Raw genomic sequence first — 17,359 nt, 5'->3', positions numbered from 1 at the left:
GCGACCTTTAGACCCTCTCGCCACGGCCCAGGTGGGCGTGGCCTTTGACGGCTCCCCCGCCTCTGCGTCATTGTGTCATCGCTTCTCGGCCTTTTGGCTAAGATCAAGTGTCTGGTCCTAGGGTAGAGACAGCGATCGCCTCTTGGAGGTTTTTCCGGCTTGGGTCCTTCAGTGACTTGAGCCCCAAACTTTTGAGAGGTACATTGATCCAGCTGCTTTTATTCCGGTTCTGTTTTAAGGTAAGACCTTTTTATCTATTTATTTATTTATTTATTGTTTTTTAAAGTTTTAGGCTGTTGGTGTCTCCACCATGTCGGCTGCCCGTGCCGGCATGAGGAGGCACCACAGCGTGCGTTTTTTATTCAAAGAAGTTGAGGGGAAGCTCCTGGGGATGTCACGTCTTGACTTCTCCAGGAAGCTGATCCAAAAAACTCTAAATTTTAAACCTGATGATCTGAATTGCATCGTGACTCTGCCCCTGAACAAAGGATTTGATGTTAGTTTTAGAGCGGTTTCCCACCTGAATGATTTCTGGCACAGATTTGAAGTAGCTAAATCCCAGCTGTCCATGTTTACTGTTGAAAAGCTCTCTGACAACACACTTAAAACTGTGATTGTTAGAATGTTTAATGAGACAGTGACTGGGGAGGACATTTGTGTCTGGCTGGGCAGATTTTGCACAGTTCGAAGCCAGCCAGTCAAGGTTTTAGATGAGGATGGTATTTGGACATGCTCCTGGCGAATTCCCATTAAACAATGGGAAGACGCTGGGGGCTACCAGGGCCTGAAGCATCTGCCTTCTATGATTGTGTTGGGTGAGAACAGAGGCTACATTCACTACCAGGGTATGCCCAAATTATGTAGAAAATGTGGAAAGTTTGGGCACTTAGCTGAAGCATGCCAGGAAATGATATGTGGGAAATGCAGAGAAATTGGTCATACTTTTGAAGAGTGTACCAATGGCAGGCGGTGCAACCTCTGTGGGGAGTCATCCCATCTCTACAGAGATTGCCCTAAAAGTTTTGCCAACAAACTGAAAGGCAACAAAATGGCCGCCCCACATGTGGAACAAACAAAAGAGCAAAGGAAGGAGGAGGCGGTCCCTGAGGTTTTGGCGGGAAATTCTATTTCCCAGCCAGCCTCAGGGAGTGGGCAGGAGGAAGGAAGTGGGGCGGCCACAGGGGCGGAGTCAAGTTTTAACAGCGAACAGAGTGAGGAAGCCGTTCCCCAACAAGAGAGAAGTGAAAACAAAATGGAGGAAGAGGAGGAGGATGCAACGGCTTCCTCACTCTACACCGTATCGGAGGTTAGTGTGGTGGATAGTGGGGGTGAATCCGAGGGTTCACTCCCCAATGCTCAGGTGCAAAAAAGGTCTGCGAGATCTCCTCTGCTTCAAACAGAGGAGAAAAGGCTGCGGGCATCGCATCGGCTAGATAGTTCCTCTTCGTTAGATCTAGACCGTATGTGGCCCGCAGAATCTCCCAATGAAGTCTCCTTTTTGCACGTTAAGCTTAGAACATCGTCACCGAAGGAGCCACAAGAGGTTCTCTCTGTGGACTCTGAGGCGGCGAGCATTTGCCCTCCTGATCCCAGTTTTTCTGGGGAAAGGGAGAAGCAAGTGCTACATGACATAACATGATTTTAATGTAACTTTCTGCAGTCTTTTGGTTTTATCCTTCTATTAATGCTTGTATTTTTAACCATACTGCTCATGGCCCTCACTATCTCTACAATCAATGTGAGAAGTGTGAGGTCTACTTTGCGAGCACAGAGTGTGTTATCCTTTTTAAAAACTTTTAAGTCAGATGTGTTTTTATTGCAAGAATGTGGTTTGCCCTTTTTAACAAATTACAGGAAGTGGGAGGAGATTTGGACCCCAGGATTTTCCATTTGGAGTGGGTCCAATTTTAACAAAAATGACGGTGTTGCTATTTTAATAAAAAATCCCAACCTTTTGGTGAAGGGCAGCACTGTGGTGAGGGACGGGCGGGCAATTTTAGCAAATCTGACTTTTTTAGGTAAGGATCTTAACATTTTAAATATGTATGGTTTTACTGAAAAAAATAACAGGTATGAGCTTTTAGAAGACTTGCAACCCCACATGCTAGGCAGGGCTCCCCTAGTGGTAGCAGGGGATTTTAATTGTGTATTATCAAAAAAGGACAGAAGGAGGGTAGGAGAGGATTTTAAGGTCGACAAGACATCGGTTTTATTACAAAATATAGTCAAAGATTTTAAGTTAGTTGACTGTTTTAAAACAATGCATCAAAGAGAGGAAGGCTTCACCTGGTTCAGTGGTGACGGTGCCAGAGCCTCTCGAATTGACTATATTTTTACCAGGGACCTCCCGCCGACCGATGCTACATTGACCCCCCTCTTTTTTTCCGACCACATGATGCTGTCTTGCACTCTTTCACTCCCCACGGGTGTGACTGCAGGGGGAGGGCTGTGGAAGCTGAACTGTTCCCTATTAGAGGACGAGGAAGTGGTTAGTGAGTATAGGGAGCAGTTCAGCCAATGGCAGACCCTCCAGGACTTTTACGACTCACGTGCACAGTGGTGGGAGATGGTGAAACAAAGGACAGGACGGTTTTTTAAACAAATTGGAAAAGAAAAAAAGAATAAAGAAAAAAGACGCATGATGGGGTTGCAAAAAAGACTGCAGAGATATTTTAACCTTTTAAACAATGGATTGGATTTTACAAATGAAATAAAAGAAGTAAAGAAAGAAATGTCAGATCTGTCTGAAACAAAGAGCAAAGGTGTCATTTTAAGATGTAGAGAAAGGGAGTTAGAGGAAGGAGAGAAGTGTACCAGGTATTTTTTTAAAAAGACAATAGCTCGGGGAGGGTCGATCAATATTTTAAAAACTTTTAGAGGGGGGGAAGTAAATACAACTGACCTGATTTTAGGGGAAATTGAAAGTTTTTACAGTAATTTATACGGCACTAAAGAGGTACACAATGGCATCTTAGAGGAAGTTTTAGGGTTTTTAGATAAAAAAGTTAAGAGTCCAGATGTGCTTTTATCCCAGGATTTTAATCTTTTAGAATTGGAAAAAGCTTTAAAGGGTTTTAAGAAGGGGAAGTCCCCGGGCATGGACGGACTCCCCTTTGAGTTTTATCTGACTTTCTGGGACATTTTAGCACATGACTTACTTACAGTTTTTAAAGAATTTGAGACTCTTGACAGACTTCCAGACAGCTTTAGAGTAGGGATAGTTACATTACTGTACAAAAAAGGAGACAAGACTGACTTGAGAAACTGGCGACCAATCACTCTTTTAAATTATGATTGTAAACTTTTTAGTAAGATTTTAGCTACACGCATGTCGACTGTTTTAGAGGACGTAATCCACCTGGATCAAGCTTGCGCTGTGCCCGGCAGGAAGATCACGGACAGCCTGGTACTGATCAGAGACGCCATCTGTTATGCGAGAGACAGAAACATTAGGCTTGTAGTCCTAAATTTAGACTTTGAAAAAGCTTTTGATCGGGTCTCGCACCAGTACCTCCTTCAGGTACTGCAAAAAATGGGCTTTCCAGAGAGGTTTATAGCTTGGGTGGGACTGCTGTATGAGGGCTTAAGCAGCAAATTTCTTGCAAATGGGCATCTTTCCAAAGCTGTAAATATCCACAGCGGTGTCCGTCAGGGGTGTCCTTTATCTCCCCTTCTGTATGTGGCTTGTATTGAGCCACTGGCACAGATCTTGAGAAGGGATAAATGGATTAAAGGACTAGATATCCCAGGAACTGGTGGACTGACGGCGACCTGCGTTTTATATATGGATGACGTGACCATTTTAGCGACTGACTTTTTATCAGTACGAAGAGCAATGGACTTGACTGACTGGTACGGTCGGGCCTCGGGCGCCAAGCTTAACAGGAGTAAGTCCGAGGCCCTGCTCTTCGGGCCGTGGGGCGACGTGGACACAGGAGGACTAGATTTGGATTTTAAAGAAAAGGATTTGAAAATTTTAGGAGTAAAATTTGACAGGGAGGGTGGAGGACCAGGAAACTGGACTGACATGTTAGGGAAAGTCAGACAAAGACTGGGCTTTTGGGGACTAAGACAACTGACGTTAGAAGGCAAGATTTTAATTTTTAAAGCAGTGATTTTACCACTAATTTTACTTGTCTGTTCTGTTTTTAGTCCCCCAAGACGATTCCTGGCTAAGTTGGAGAGGGCGGTATTTTATTTCCTGTGGGGGTCCAAGTGGGAACGAATCAAGAGGGAGGTCGTTAAAAAGAAAAAAGAGAATGGCGGGAAAGGCCTCCCAGACCCCCACCTGTTTTTAGGCAGCCGCTTTGCCGCCCTCCATATCCAGTATGCACTGACCCCATCCAGAGAACACAAGACAGCAGCCATGACCCGATTCTGGATGGGGTCATACCTAAGAAGTTTGAAAATTTTACCCATTGATCTTAAAAGTCCAGTGTCTTTTAATTTGTCAAAAGAGCATAGTTTTATTAAGAAATTTTTAAAGAAATATCTTTTAGAAACAAATGATGCCACTGTTTTAACTAATCACAAGTCTCTCGTCTCTCTTGTGCAGGATCGAGAATCGGTGAGTCCAGTTCCAGGCCTCACACTAGGTGAGGCCAAAGACGTTTGGAGGAACGCAGCCCACCCAGCTCTCCAGAACAGGCTTAAGGACCTGTCGTGGATGGTGGCTCATGAGATCCTCCCGGTCAGGGCGGTCATGCACTCCAGAGGCATGGCCAAAAACTCCACCTGCCCACGGTCCGGATGTGGTTCCCCGGAGACCGTTCAACATCTGCTCTGGGAGTGCGGCGCTGCGCGGGACCTGTGGGCCAAGACAGGCCCCCTGTTTTTCCCGTGCCTGCCAGCGGGTGGGGCCCAGGTGGACTATAAGCTCGCCATCCTGGGGGTGGGTCAGGGCTTGAAGGAGTTGACACCACCAACGTTTGCCTCGCTCTGGCTCACCCTCAACCACATCAAGGATGCCATCTGGGTCACCAGAAACCTGCTGGTGGGGAAACGCGTGACGGTCCCCCTCCACGCGTGCGAGCAGAGGATAACATCAACGCTGCAGGGTGGGCCGCACGTCGTTATTCGGATGGGGGGGCCGAGGTCACACGGAGAAGGTCCCGGCCGCCACCGTACCTGGCCGCCCGTAGATGCACCCTCACCACTCTGGCTACGGGAACAGCGGGCCAGCGGGCCGGAGGAGAGGGGATCTCCGCTGGGCACTGGAAGCGAGGAGTCTGGGGCCTGTTCTGGAGACCTGGAGTGAATGGACATTCTTGATAGGGACTCACCCTCGATCCTGTACAAGAGATGTTTTATTTGGCATATTTTATTGTTTTATTGTTTTATATTTGCATTCCTATTTTATTTTAATCCATTTTACCTTTACTTTAAAACAACACACAACATACATGGACTTTTACACAACACATCAACATAACTGATTTTTAACTGTAACTTATGTCCTTTTTGTTGTTTTAAGATATGTGCAAAAATGTGATTTTATAAGGAAAAAATGGATATTGAAAGAATGGAATGAAACAATGTGACAATAAACTTTTTTCGAAAGAAAAATCTGTTCTTATCAGTTTAATATCTGATACGTGCCCTACCCGGGCACCATATATTAAATTGATTTTTGGAACTGGGAGATGGAAGAGGGGCTTGCTCCGTCCACTCCACGCATCGACCCGGTATTGCAGTACTTCTGGGAACGGTGCACCCCCAAAAACTGTGTTCAATGAAAGAGATGTTTTAGTCTTGTGTGGCAGCAGGTGATAATGGAAGAAACGTATATTGCTGTGTATGGGTGCTTTAAAGGTGTTGTAGGTGATCATATGCTATACAGGTAATGGTGGTGTGAGAGGGAAAAAAAAACAACTCTGTTCTTATCTCGTTTAACATCTGATTCGTCCACTATCCGGTGACCGCGTATGAAATTGATTTTTGGCTCATGGATCCGGAGCATGAAAACAACATCATCCACAACAACAACAGCAAAAGAGCCCGACTCTGCAGGTTTTTGATGTCTCTCTCTTATCTCTTGGAGTTTTTACGAATGAGCTGATGAGTTGAATCAGGTGTGTGTTTGATTGTCCGACCGTTGGTGAGGATTGCGGAGAGGGACACGGTGCCTCTGACGGGAGGCCTGGGAATTCATACTTACCTGGCAGGGGAGACACCATGATCAGGAAGGTGGTTCACCCAGGGCGAGGCTCGGCCATTGCACTCCGGTTGTGCTGACCCCTGCGAATTCCCCAAATGTGGGAATCTCGACTGCATAATTTATGGTAGTGGGGGACTGCGTTCGCGCTCTCCCCTGGACACACTGGTTAAAAGAGCAGATTGTTCGAGTTCCTCTTCTTCTGGTAGTTAACGACCTAGGCAGTCCAGAGAATTGAACTGCAGTGGTTGATCGAGAGATGTAAAACTCTCAACCTAGGACCAGTCTGCAAAAGTAGGGCTGTTTTTTAGTTTATTTTTTTCATCATTCTTCAAATAATCTCCATTATTCAACCAGCGCTTTTATTGGCAGTAGTGGTCCTAGAAGCAAAGTTGTTCCGAATGAGGAGTTCTATCATGTGGTATGAATACCTTGTGCATGTGTGAAAAATCACCTGACATACAGTCGCCTATGGCCGTATTCATGTTGTTGTTTTTACTGTTTACAGCGCCACCAAGTGGCCAGTCGCCACATCCCTTTTCACCTGAGCACAGGCTGAGCCCGTGCACAGGTGTACCGACTTGGGTGTAATTGTCTCATTCCGTTGGAGAGTTATGGCCATTTAAGTAAAGCCCGCCTCGCCCACTCCCAACGTTTTGGCGTCCCGTCGCCAACGTGAATCGAAATTCCGACTTTTTTCCCCATCGCTGTCGGCAATCAGACTCCAGGGAATCTTTCTGCACCGGTTTGGGTCAGATCGGGCGAAAGACCTAGGACTAGTGTGCAAAAGTAGCTTTTTCACAAAATCCCAAATACCCGAAAATCTCGCCAGCGCAACCATCGAATCCGAGGCCTGCGTCTTGTTCGGCCCGAGCCAAGGATTCCGGTGATGTAAGACACTTGGGTCTGCGACGGACGGTTCAGGAGTTACGAGGCATTTCGTACTTCTGATCGCTGCAGCGCCACCTTGGGGCCGATTGGGCCGAGCCTTGGTGATGTTGTAGACCGGGCGGGTACTACCATCCCTCAAGAGTTTCAAGTCTCTACGACGTACGCTTTGGTCTGCCCGCTCACTTTTAGGGCAGAATGTTTGTTGGTCCAAAATCCCAGGTTGCACTCCAAAGTGTCGTGTTGTGCGCTCTGCTGTGATCCATTTTCGGTGTCAACAGTCAAGCTGAGCTTGTATTGCTGTGAGCTGAGCTTGTTTGTTGGCGACCTTTAGACCCTCTCGCCACGGCCCAGGTGGGCGTGGCCTTTGACGGCTCCCCCGCCTCTGCGTCATTGTGTCATCGCTTCTCGGCCTTTTGGCTAAGATCAAGTGTAGTATCTGTTCTTATCAGTTTAATATCTGATACGTGCCCTACCCGGGCACCATATATTAAATTGATTTTTGGAACTGGGAGATGGAAGAGGGGCTTGCTCCGTCCACTCCACGCATCGACCCGGTATTGCAGTACTTCTGGGAACGGTGCACCCCCAAAAACTGTGTTCAATGAAAGAGATGTTTTAGTCTTGTGTGGCAGCAGGTGATAATGGAAGTAACGTATGTTGCTGTGTATGGGTGCTTTAAAGGTGTTGTAGGTGATCATATGCTATACAGGTAATGGTGGTGTGAGAGGGAAAAAAAAACAACAACTCTGTTCTTATCTCGTTTAACATCTGATTCGTCCACTATCCGGTGACCGCGTATGAAATTGATTTTTGGCTCATGGATCCGGAGCATGAAAACAACATCATCCACAACAACAACAGCAAAAGAGCCCGACTCTGCAGGTTTTTGATGTCTCTCTCTTATCTCTTGGAGTTTTTACGAATGAGCTGATGAGTTGAATCAGGTGTGTGTTTGATTGTCCGACCGTTGGTGAGGATTGCGGAGAGGGACACGGTGCCTCTGACGGGAGGCCTGGGAATTCATACTTACCTGGCAGGGGAGACACCATGATCAGGAAGGTGGTTCACCCAGGGCGAGGCTCGGCCATTGCACTCCGGTTGTGCTGACCCCTGCGAATTCCCCAAATGTGGGAATCTCGACTGCATAATTTATGGTAGTGGGGGACTGCGTTCGCGCTCTCCCCTGGACACACTGGTTAAAAGAGCAGATTGTTCGAGTTCCTCTTCTTCTGGTAGTTAACGACCTAGGAAGTCCAGAGAATTGAACTGCAGTGGTTGATCGAGAGATGTAAAACTCTCAACCTAGGACCAGTCTGCAAAAGTAGGGCTGTTTTTTAGTTTATTTTTTTCATCATTCTTCAAATAATCTCCATTATTCAACCAGCGCTTTTATTGGCAGTAGTGGTCCTAGAAGCAAAGTTGTTCCGAATGAGGAGTTCTATCATGTGGTATGAATACCTTGTGCATGTGTGAAAAATCACCTGACATACAGTCGCCTATGGCCGTATTTATGTTGTTGTTTTTACTGTTTACAGCGCCACCAAGTGGCCAGTCGCCACATCCCTTTTCACCTGAGCACAGGCTGAGCCCGTGCACAGGTGTACCGACTTGGGTGTAATTGTCTCATTCCGTTGGAGAGTTATGGCCATTTAAGTAAAGCCCGCCTCGCCCACTCCCAACGTTTTGGCGTCCCGTCGCCAACGTGAATCGAAATTCCGACTTTTTTCCCCATCGCTGTCGGCAATCAGACTCCAGGGAATCTTTCTGCACCGGTTTGGGTCAGATCGGGCGAAAGACCTAGGACTAGTGTGCAAAAGTAGCTTTTTCACAAAATCCCAAATACCCGAAAATCTCGCCAGCGCAACCATCGAATCCGAGGCCTGCGTCTTGTTCGGCCCGAGCCAAGGATTCCGGTGATGTAAGACACTTGGGTCTGCGACGGAAGGTTCAGGAGTTACGAGGCATTTCGTACTTCTGATCGCTGCAGCGCCACCTTGGGGCCGATTGGGCCGAGCCTTGGTGATGTTGTAGACCGGGCGGGTACTACCATCCCTCAAGAGTTTCAAGTCTCTACGACGTACGCTTTGGTCTGCCCGCTCACTTTTAGGGCAGAATGTTTGTTGGTCCAAAATCCCAGGTTGCACTCCAAAGTGTCGTGTTGTGCGCTCTGCTGTGATCCATTTTCGGTGTCAACAGTCAAGCTGAGCTTGTATTGCTGTGAGCTGAGCTTGTTTGTTGGCGACCTTTAGACCCTCTCGCCACGGCCCAGGTGGGCGTGGCCTTTGACGGCTCCCCCGCCTCTGCGTCATTGTGTCATCGCTTCTCGGCCTTTTGGCTAAGATCAAGTGTAGTATCTGTTCTTATCAGTTTAATATCTGATACGTGCCCTACCCGGGCACCATATATTAAATTGATTTTTGGAACTGGGAGATGGAAGAGGGGCTTGCTCCGTCCACTCCACGCATCGACCCGGTATTGCAGTACTTCTGGGAACGGTGCACCCCCAAAAACTGTGTTCAATGAAAGAGATGTTTTAGTCTTGTGTGGCAGCAGGTGTTAATGGAAGTAACGTATATTGCTGTGTATGGGTGCTTTAAAGGTGTTGTAGGTGATCATATGCTATACAGGTAATGGTGGTGTGAGAGGAAAAAAAAAACAACAACTCTGTTCTTATCTCGTTTAACATCTGATTCGTCCACTATCCGGTGACCGCGTATGAAATTGATTTTTGGCTCATGGATCCGGAGCATGAAAACAACATCATCCACAACAACAACAGCAAAAGAGCCCGACTCTGCAGGTTTTTGATGTCTCTCTCTTATCTCTTGGAGTTTTTACGAATGAGCTGATGAGTTGAATCAGGTGTGTGTTTGATTGTCCGACCGTTGGTGAGGATTGCGGAGAGGGACACGGTGCCTCTGACGGGAGGCCTGGGAATTCATACTTACCTGGCAGGGGAGACACCATGATCAGGAAGGTGGTTCACCCAGGGCGAGGCTCGGCCATTGCACTCCGGTTGTGCTGACCCCTGCGAATTCCCCAAATGTGGGAATCTCGACTGCATAATTTATGGTAGTGGGGGACTGCGTTCGCGCTCTCCCCTGGACACACTGGTTAAAAGAGCAGATTGTTCGAGTTCCTCTTCTTCTGGTAGTTAACGACCTAGGAAGTCCAGAGAATTGAACTGCAGTGGTTGATCGAGAGATGTAAAACTCTCAACCTAGGACCAGTCTGCAAAAGTAGGGCTGTTTTTTAGTTTATTTTTTTCATCATTCTTCAAATAATCTCCATTATTCAACCAGCGCTTTTATTGGCAGTAGTGGTCCTAGAAGCAAAGTTGTTCCGAATGAGGAGTTCTATCATGTGGTATGAATACCTTGTGCATGTGTGAAAAATCACCTGACATACAGTCGCCTATGGCCGTATTTATGTTGTTGTTTTTACTGTTTACAGCGCCACCAAGTGGCCAGTCGCCACATCCCTTTTCACCTGAGCACAGGCTGAGCCCGTGCACAGGTGTACCGACTTGGGTGTAATTGTCTCATTCCGTTGGAGAGTTATGGCCATTTAAGTAAAGCCCGCCTCGCCCACTCCCAACGTTTTGGCGTCCCGTCGCCAACGTGAATCGAAATTCCGACTTTTTTCCCCATCGCTGTCGGCAATCAGACTCCAGGGAATCTTTCTGCACCGGTTTGGGTCAGATCGGGCGAAAGACCTAGGACTAGTGTGCAAAAGTAGCTTTTTCACAAAATCCCAAATACCCGAAAATCTCGCCAGCGCAACCATCGAATCCGAGGCCTGCGTCTTGTTCGGCCCGAGCCAAGGATTCCGGTGATGTAAGACACTTGGGTCTGCGACGGAAGGTTCAGGAGTTACGAGGCATTTCGTACTTCTGATCGCTGCAGCGCCACCTTGGGGCCGATTGGGCCGAGCCTTGGTGATGTTGTAGACCGGGCGGGTACTACCATCCCTCAAGAGTTTCAAGTCTCTACGACGTACGCTTTGGTCTGCCCGCTCACTTTTAGGGCAGAATGTTTGTTGGTCCAAAATCCCAGGTTGCACTCCAAAGTGTCGTGTTGTGCGCTCTGCTGTGATCCATTTTCGGTGTCAACAGTCAAGCTGAGCTTGTATTGCTGTGAGCTGAGCTTGTTTGTTGGCGACCTTTAGACCCTCTCGCCACGGCCCAGGTGGGCGTGGCCTTTGACGGCTCCCCCGCCTCTGCGTCATTGTGTCATCGCTTCTCGGCCTTTTGGCTAAGATCAAGTGTAGTATCTGTTCTTATCAGTTTAATATCTGATACGTGCCCTACCCGGGCACCATATATTAAATTGATTTTTGGAACTGGGAGATGGAAGAGGGGCTTGCTCCGTCCACTCCACGCATCGACCCGGTATTGCAGTACTTCTGGGAACGGTGCACCCCCAAAAACTGTGTTCAATGAAAGAGATGTTTTAGTCTTGTGTGGCAGCAGGTGTTAATGGAAGTAACGTATATTGCTGTGTATGGGTGCTTTAAAGGTGTTGTAGGTGATCATATGCTATACAGGTAATGGTGGTGTGAGAGGAAAAAAAAAACAACAACTCTGTTCTTATCTCGTTTAACATCTGATTCGTCCACTATCCGGTGACCGCGTATGAAATTGATTTTTGGCTCATGGATCCGGAGCATGAAAACAACATCATCCACAACAACAACAGCAAAAGAGCCCGACTCTGCAGGTTTTTGATGTCTCTCTCTTATCTCTTGGAGTTTTTACGAATGAGCTGATGAGTTGAATCAGGTGTGTGTTTGATTGTCCGACCGTTGGTGAGGATTGCGGAGAGGGACACGGTGCCTCTGACGGGAGGCCTGGGAATTCATACTTACCTGGCAGGGGAGACACCATGATCAGGAAGGTGGTTCACCCAGGGCGAGGCTCGGCCATTGCACTCCGGTTGTGCTGACCCCTGCGAATTCCCCAAATGTGGGAATCTCGACTGCATAATTTATGGTAGTGGGGGACTGCGTTCGCGCTCTCCCCTGGACACACTGGTTAAAAGAGCAGATTGTTCGAGTTCCTCTTCTTCTGGTAGTTAACGACCTAGGAAGTCCAGAGAATTGAACTGCAGTGGTTGATCGAGAGATGTAAAACTCTCAACCTAGGACCAGTCTGCAAAAGTAGGGCTGTTTTTTAGTTTATTTTTTTCATCATTCTTCAAATAATCTCCATTATTCAACCAGCGCTTTTATTGGCAGTAGTGGTCCTAGAAGCAAAGTTGTTCCGAATGAGGAGTTCTATCATGTGGTATGAATACCTTGTGCATGTGTGAAAAATCACCTGACATACAGTCGCCTATGGCCGTATTTATGTTGTTGTTTTTACTGTTTACAGCGCCACCAAGTGGCCAGTCGCCACATCCCTTTTCACCTGAGCACAGGCTGAGCCCGTGCACAGGTGTACCGACTTGGGTGTAATTGTCTCATTCCGTTGGAGAGTTATGGCCATTTAAGTAAAGCCCGCCTCGCCCACTCCCAACGTTTTGGCGTCCCGTCGCCAACGTGAATCGAAATTCCGACTTTTTTCCCCATCGCTGTCGGCAATCAGACTCCAGGGAATCTTTCTGCACCGGTTTGGGTCAGATCGGGCGAAAGACCTAGGACTAGTGTGCAAAAGTAGCTTTTTCACAAAATCCCAAATACCCGAAAATCTCGCCAGCGCAACCATCGAATCCGAGGCCTGCGTCTTGTTCGGCCCGAGCCAAGGATTCCGGTGATGTAAGACACTTGGGTCTGCGACGGAAGGTTCAGGAGTTACGAGGCATTTCGTACTTCTGATCGCTGCAGCGCCACCTTGGGGCCGATTGGGCCGAGCCTTGGTGATGTTGTAGACCGGGCGGGTACTACCATCCCTCAAGAGTTTCAAGTCTCTACGACGTACGCTTTGGTCTGCCCGCTCACTTTTAGGGCAGAATGTTTGTTGGTCCAAAATCCCAGGTTGCACTCCAAAGTGTCGTGTTGTGCGCTCTGCTGTGATCCATTTTCGGTGTCAACAGTCAAGCTGAGCTTGTATTGCTGTGAGCTGAGCTTGTTTGTTGGCGACCTTTAGACCCTCTCGCCACGGCCCAGGTGGGCGTGGCCTTTGACGGCTCCCCCGCCTCTGCGTCATTGTGTCATCGCTTCTCGGCCTTTTGGCTAAGATCAAGTGTAGTATCTGTTCTTATCAGTTTAATATCTGATACGTGCCCTACCCGGGCACCATATATTAAATTGATTTTTGGAACTGGGAGATGGAAGAGGGGCTTGCTCCGTCCACTCCACGCATCGACCCGGTATTGCAGTACTTCTGGGAACGGTGCACCCCCAAAAACTGTGTTCAATGAAAGAGATGTTTTAGTCTTGTGTGGCAGCAGGTGATAATGGAAGAAACGTATATTGCTGTGTATGGGTGCTTTAAAGGTGTTGTAGGTGATCATATGCTATACAGGTAATGGTGGTGTGAGAGGGAAAAAAAAACAACTCTGTTCTTATCTCGTTTAACATCTGATTCGTCCACTATCCGGTGACCGCGTATGAAATTGATTTTTGGCTCATGGATCCGGAGCATGAAAACAACATCATCCACAACAACAACAGCAAAAGAGCCCGACTCTGCAGGTTTTTGATGTCTCTCTCTTATCTCTTGGAGTTTTTACGAATGAGCTGATGAGTTGAATCAGGTGTGTGTTTGATTGTCCGACCGTTGGTGAGGATTGCGGAGAGGGACACGGTGCCTCTGACGGGAGGCCTGGGAATTCATACTTACCTGGCAGGGGAGACACCATGATCAGGAAGGTGGTTCACCCAGGGCGAGGCTCGGCCATTGCACTCCGGTTGTGCTGACCCCTGCGAATTCCCCAAATGTGGGAATCTCGACTGCATAATTTATGGTAGTGGGGGACTGCGTTCGCGCTCTCCCCTGGACACACTGGTTAAAAGAGCAGATTGTTCGAGTTCCTCTTCTTCTGGTAGTTAACGACCTAGGCAGTCCAGAGAATTGAACTGCAGTGGTTGATCGAGAGATGTAAAACTCTCAACCTAGGACCAGTCTGCAAAAGTAGGGCTGTTTTTTAGTTTATTTTTTTCATCATTCTTCAAATAATCTCCATTATTCAACCAGCGCTTTTATTGGCAGTAGTGGTCCTAGAAGCAAAGTTGTTCCGAATGAGGAGTTCTATCATGTGGTATGAATACCTTGTGCATGTGTGAAAAATCACCTGACATACAGTCGCCTATGGCCGTATTCATGTTGTTGTTTTTACTGTTTACAGCGCCACCAAGTGGCCAGTCGCCACATCCCTTTTCACCTGAGCACAGGCTGAGCCCGTGCACAGGTGTACCGACTTGGGTGTAATTGTCTCATTCCGTTGGAGAGTTATGGCCATTTAAGTAAAGCCCGCCTCGCCCACTCCCAACGTTTTGGCGTCCCGTCGCCAACGTGAATCGAAATTCCGACTTTTTTCCCCATCGCTGTCGGCAATCAGACTCCAGGGAATCTTTCTGCACCGGTTTGGGTCAGATCGGGCGAAAGACCTAGGACTAGTGTGCAAAAGTAGCTTTTTCACAAAATCCCAAATACCCGAAAATCTCGCCAGCGCAACCATCGAATCCGAGGCCTGCGTCTTGTTCGGCCCGAGCCAAGGATTCCGGTGATGTAAGACACTTGGGTCTGCGACGGACGGTTCAGGAGTTACGAGGCATTTCGTACTTCTGATCGCTGCAGCGCCACCTTGGGGCCGATTGGGCCGAGCCTTGGTGATGTTGTAGACCGGGCGGGTACTACCATCCCTCAAGAGTTTCAAGTCTCTACGACGTACGCTTTGGTCTGCCCGCTCACTTTTAGGGCAGAATGTTTGTTGGTCCAAAATCCCAGGTTGCACTCCAAAGTGTCGTGTTGTGCGCTCTGCTGTGATCCATTTTCGGTGTCAACAGTCAAGCTGAGCTTGTATTGCTGTGAGCTGAGCTTGTTTGTTGGCGACCTTTAGACCCTCTCGCCACGGCCCAGGTGGGCGTGGCCTTTGACGGCTCCCCCGCCTCTGCGTCATTGTGTCATCGCTTCTCGGCCTTTTGGCTAAGATCAAGTGTAGTATCTGTTCTTATCAGTTTAATATCTGATACGTGCCCTACCCGGGCACCATATATTAAATTGATTTTTGGAACTGGGAGATGGAAGAGGGGCTTGCTCCGTCCACTCCACGCATCGACCCGGTATTGCAGTACTTCTGGGAACGGTGCACCCCCAAAAACTGTGTTCAATGAAAGAGATGTTTTAGTCTTGTGTGGCAGCAGGTGATAATGGAAGAAACGTATATTGCTGTGTATGGGTGCTTTAAAGGTGTTGTAGGTGATCATATGCTATACAGGTAATGGTGGTGTGAGAGGGAAAAAAAAACAACTCTGTTCTTATCTCGTTTAACATCTGATTCGTCCACTATCCGGTGACCGCGTATGAAATTGATTTTTGGCTCATGGATCCGGAGCATGAAAACAACATCATCCACAACAACAACAGCAAAAGAGCCCGACTCTGCAGGTTTTTGATGTCTCTCTCTTATCTCTTGGAGTTTTTACGAATGAGCTGATGAGTTGAATCAGGTGTGTGTTTGATTGTCCGACCGTTGGTGAGGATTGCGGAGAGGGACACGGTGCCTCTGACGGGAGGCCTGGGAATTCATACTTACCTGGCAGGGGAGACACCATGATCAGGAAGGTGGTTCACCCAGGGCGAGGCTCGGCCATTGCACTCCGGTTGTGCTGACCCCTGCGAATTCCCCAAATGTGGGAATCTCGACTGCATAATTTATGGTAGTGGGGGACTGCGTTCGCGCTCTCCCCTGGACACACTGGTTAAAAGAGCAGATTGTTCGAGTTCCTCTTCTTCTGGTAGTTAACGACCTAGGCAGTCCAGAGAATTGAACTGCAGTGGTTGATCGAGAGATGTAAAACTCTCAACCTAGGACCAGTCTGCAAAAGTAGGGCTGTTTTTTAGTTTATTTTTTTCATCATTCTTCAAATAATCTCCATTATTCAACCAGCGCTTTTATTGGCAGTAGTGGTCCTAGAAGCAAAGTTGTTCCGAATGAGGAGTTCTATCATGTGGTATGAATACCTTGTGCATGTGTGAAAAATCACCTGACATACAGTCGCCTATGGCCGTATTCATGTTGTTGTTTTTACTGTTTACAGCGCCACCAAGTGGCCAGTCGCCACATCCCTTTTCACCTGAGCACAGGCTGAGCCCGTGCACAGGTGTACCGACTTGGGTGTAATTGTCTCATTCCGTTGGAGAGTTATGGCCATTTAAGTAAAGCCCGCCTCGCCCACTCCCAACGTTTTGGCGTCCCGTCGCCAACGTGAATCGAAATTCCGACTTTTTTCCCCATCGCTGTCGGCAATCAGACTCCAGGGAATCTTTCTGCACCGGTTTGGGTCAGATCGGGCGAAAGACCTAGGACTAGTGTGCAAAAGTAGCTTTTTCACAAAATCCCAAATACCCGAAAATCTCGCCAGCGCAACCATCGAATCCGAGGCCTGCGTCTTGTTCGGCCCGAGCCAAGGATTCCGGTGATGTAAGACACTTGGGTCTGCGACGGACGGTTCAGGAGTTACGAGGCATTTCGTACTTCTGATCGCTGCAGCGCCACCTTGGGGCCGATTGGGCCGAGCCTTGGTGATGTTGTAGACCGGGCGGGTACTACCATCCCTCAAGAGTTTCAAGTCTCTACGACGTACGCTTTGGTCTGCCCGCTCACTTTTAGGGCAGAATGTTTGTTGGTCCAAAATCCCAGGTTGCACTCCAAAGTGTCGTGTTGTGCGCTCTGCTGTGATCCATTTTCGGTGTCAACAGTCAAGCTGAGCTTGTATTGCTGTGAGCTGAGCTTGTTTGTTGGCGACCTTTAGACCCTCTCGCCACGGCCCAGGTGGGCGTGGCCTTTGACGGCTCCCCCGCCTCTGCGTCATTGTGTCATCGCTTCTCGGCCTTTTGGCTAAGATCAAGTGTAGTATCTGTTCTTATCAGTTTAATATCTGATACGTGCCCTACCCGGGCACCATATATTAAATTGATTTTTGGAACTGGGAGATGGAAGAGGGGCTTGCTCCGTCCACTCCACGCATCGACCCGGTATTGCAGTACTTCTGGGAACGGTGCACCCCCAAAAACTGTGTTCAATGAAAGAGATGTTTTAGTCTTGTGTGGCAGCAGGTGATAATGGAAGTAACGTATGTTGCTGTGTATGGGTGCTTTAAAGGTGTTGTAGGTGATCATATGCTATACAGGTAATGGTGGTGTGAGAGGGA

At 48.0% G+C, this 17,359-nt stretch overlaps 12 non-coding genes and 1 pseudogene across 12 annotated transcripts; all 13 read left to right on the top strand.

The window, feature by feature from the left end:
* Window positions 1-5,542: 5,542 nt before the first annotated feature.
* LOC143727281 (U2 spliceosomal RNA) lies at window positions 5,543-5,718 on the top strand (annotated as a pseudogene).
* A 431-nt stretch (window positions 5,719-6,149) lies between these two features.
* LOC143726674 (U1 spliceosomal RNA) lies at window positions 6,150-6,313 on the top strand. Its single transcript, XR_013198910.1, has one exon. It is a non-coding gene; the product is annotated as a U1 spliceosomal RNA (small nuclear RNA).
* Window positions 6,314-7,442: 1,129 nt separating this feature from the next.
* Window positions 7,443-7,633, top strand: LOC143727093 (U2 spliceosomal RNA). The gene has a single exon (XR_013199302.1). It is a non-coding gene; the product is annotated as a U2 spliceosomal RNA (small nuclear RNA).
* Window positions 7,634-8,067: 434 nt separating this feature from the next.
* Window positions 8,068-8,231, top strand: LOC143726673 (U1 spliceosomal RNA). The gene has a single exon (XR_013198909.1). It is a non-coding gene; the product is annotated as a U1 spliceosomal RNA (small nuclear RNA).
* A 1,129-nt stretch (window positions 8,232-9,360) lies between these two features.
* LOC143727092 (U2 spliceosomal RNA) lies at window positions 9,361-9,551 on the top strand. Its single transcript, XR_013199301.1, has one exon. It is a non-coding gene; the product is annotated as a U2 spliceosomal RNA (small nuclear RNA).
* A 434-nt stretch (window positions 9,552-9,985) lies between these two features.
* LOC143726671 (U1 spliceosomal RNA) lies at window positions 9,986-10,149 on the top strand. Its single transcript, XR_013198906.1, has one exon. It is a non-coding gene; the product is annotated as a U1 spliceosomal RNA (small nuclear RNA).
* A 1,129-nt stretch (window positions 10,150-11,278) lies between these two features.
* On the top strand, window positions 11,279-11,469 carry LOC143727091 (U2 spliceosomal RNA). The gene has a single exon (XR_013199300.1). It is a non-coding gene; the product is annotated as a U2 spliceosomal RNA (small nuclear RNA).
* A 434-nt stretch (window positions 11,470-11,903) lies between these two features.
* LOC143726670 (U1 spliceosomal RNA) lies at window positions 11,904-12,067 on the top strand. The gene has a single exon (XR_013198905.1). It is a non-coding gene; the product is annotated as a U1 spliceosomal RNA (small nuclear RNA).
* A 1,129-nt stretch (window positions 12,068-13,196) lies between these two features.
* LOC143727090 (U2 spliceosomal RNA) lies at window positions 13,197-13,387 on the top strand. The gene has a single exon (XR_013199299.1). It is a non-coding gene; the product is annotated as a U2 spliceosomal RNA (small nuclear RNA).
* Window positions 13,388-13,818: 431 nt separating this feature from the next.
* Window positions 13,819-13,982, top strand: LOC143726669 (U1 spliceosomal RNA). Its single transcript, XR_013198904.1, has one exon. It is a non-coding gene; the product is annotated as a U1 spliceosomal RNA (small nuclear RNA).
* Window positions 13,983-15,111: 1,129 nt separating this feature from the next.
* LOC143727089 (U2 spliceosomal RNA) lies at window positions 15,112-15,302 on the top strand. The gene has a single exon (XR_013199298.1). It is a non-coding gene; the product is annotated as a U2 spliceosomal RNA (small nuclear RNA).
* A 431-nt stretch (window positions 15,303-15,733) lies between these two features.
* LOC143726668 (U1 spliceosomal RNA) lies at window positions 15,734-15,897 on the top strand. Its single transcript, XR_013198903.1, has one exon. It is a non-coding gene; the product is annotated as a U1 spliceosomal RNA (small nuclear RNA).
* A 1,129-nt stretch (window positions 15,898-17,026) lies between these two features.
* On the top strand, window positions 17,027-17,217 carry LOC143727088 (U2 spliceosomal RNA). The gene has a single exon (XR_013199297.1). It is a non-coding gene; the product is annotated as a U2 spliceosomal RNA (small nuclear RNA).
* The last annotated feature ends 142 nt before the right edge of the window (window positions 17,218-17,359 follow it).

This window comes from Siphateles boraxobius, unplaced genomic scaffold, assembly GCF_051911475.1.
Source record: "Siphateles boraxobius isolate OS27281-9 unplaced genomic scaffold, OSU_SipBor_1 77, whole genome shotgun sequence".
Taxonomy (NCBI): Eukaryota; Metazoa; Chordata; class Actinopteri; order Cypriniformes; family Leuciscidae; genus Siphateles; species Siphateles boraxobius.
This window is presented reverse-complemented; position numbering and strand designations above follow the sequence as displayed.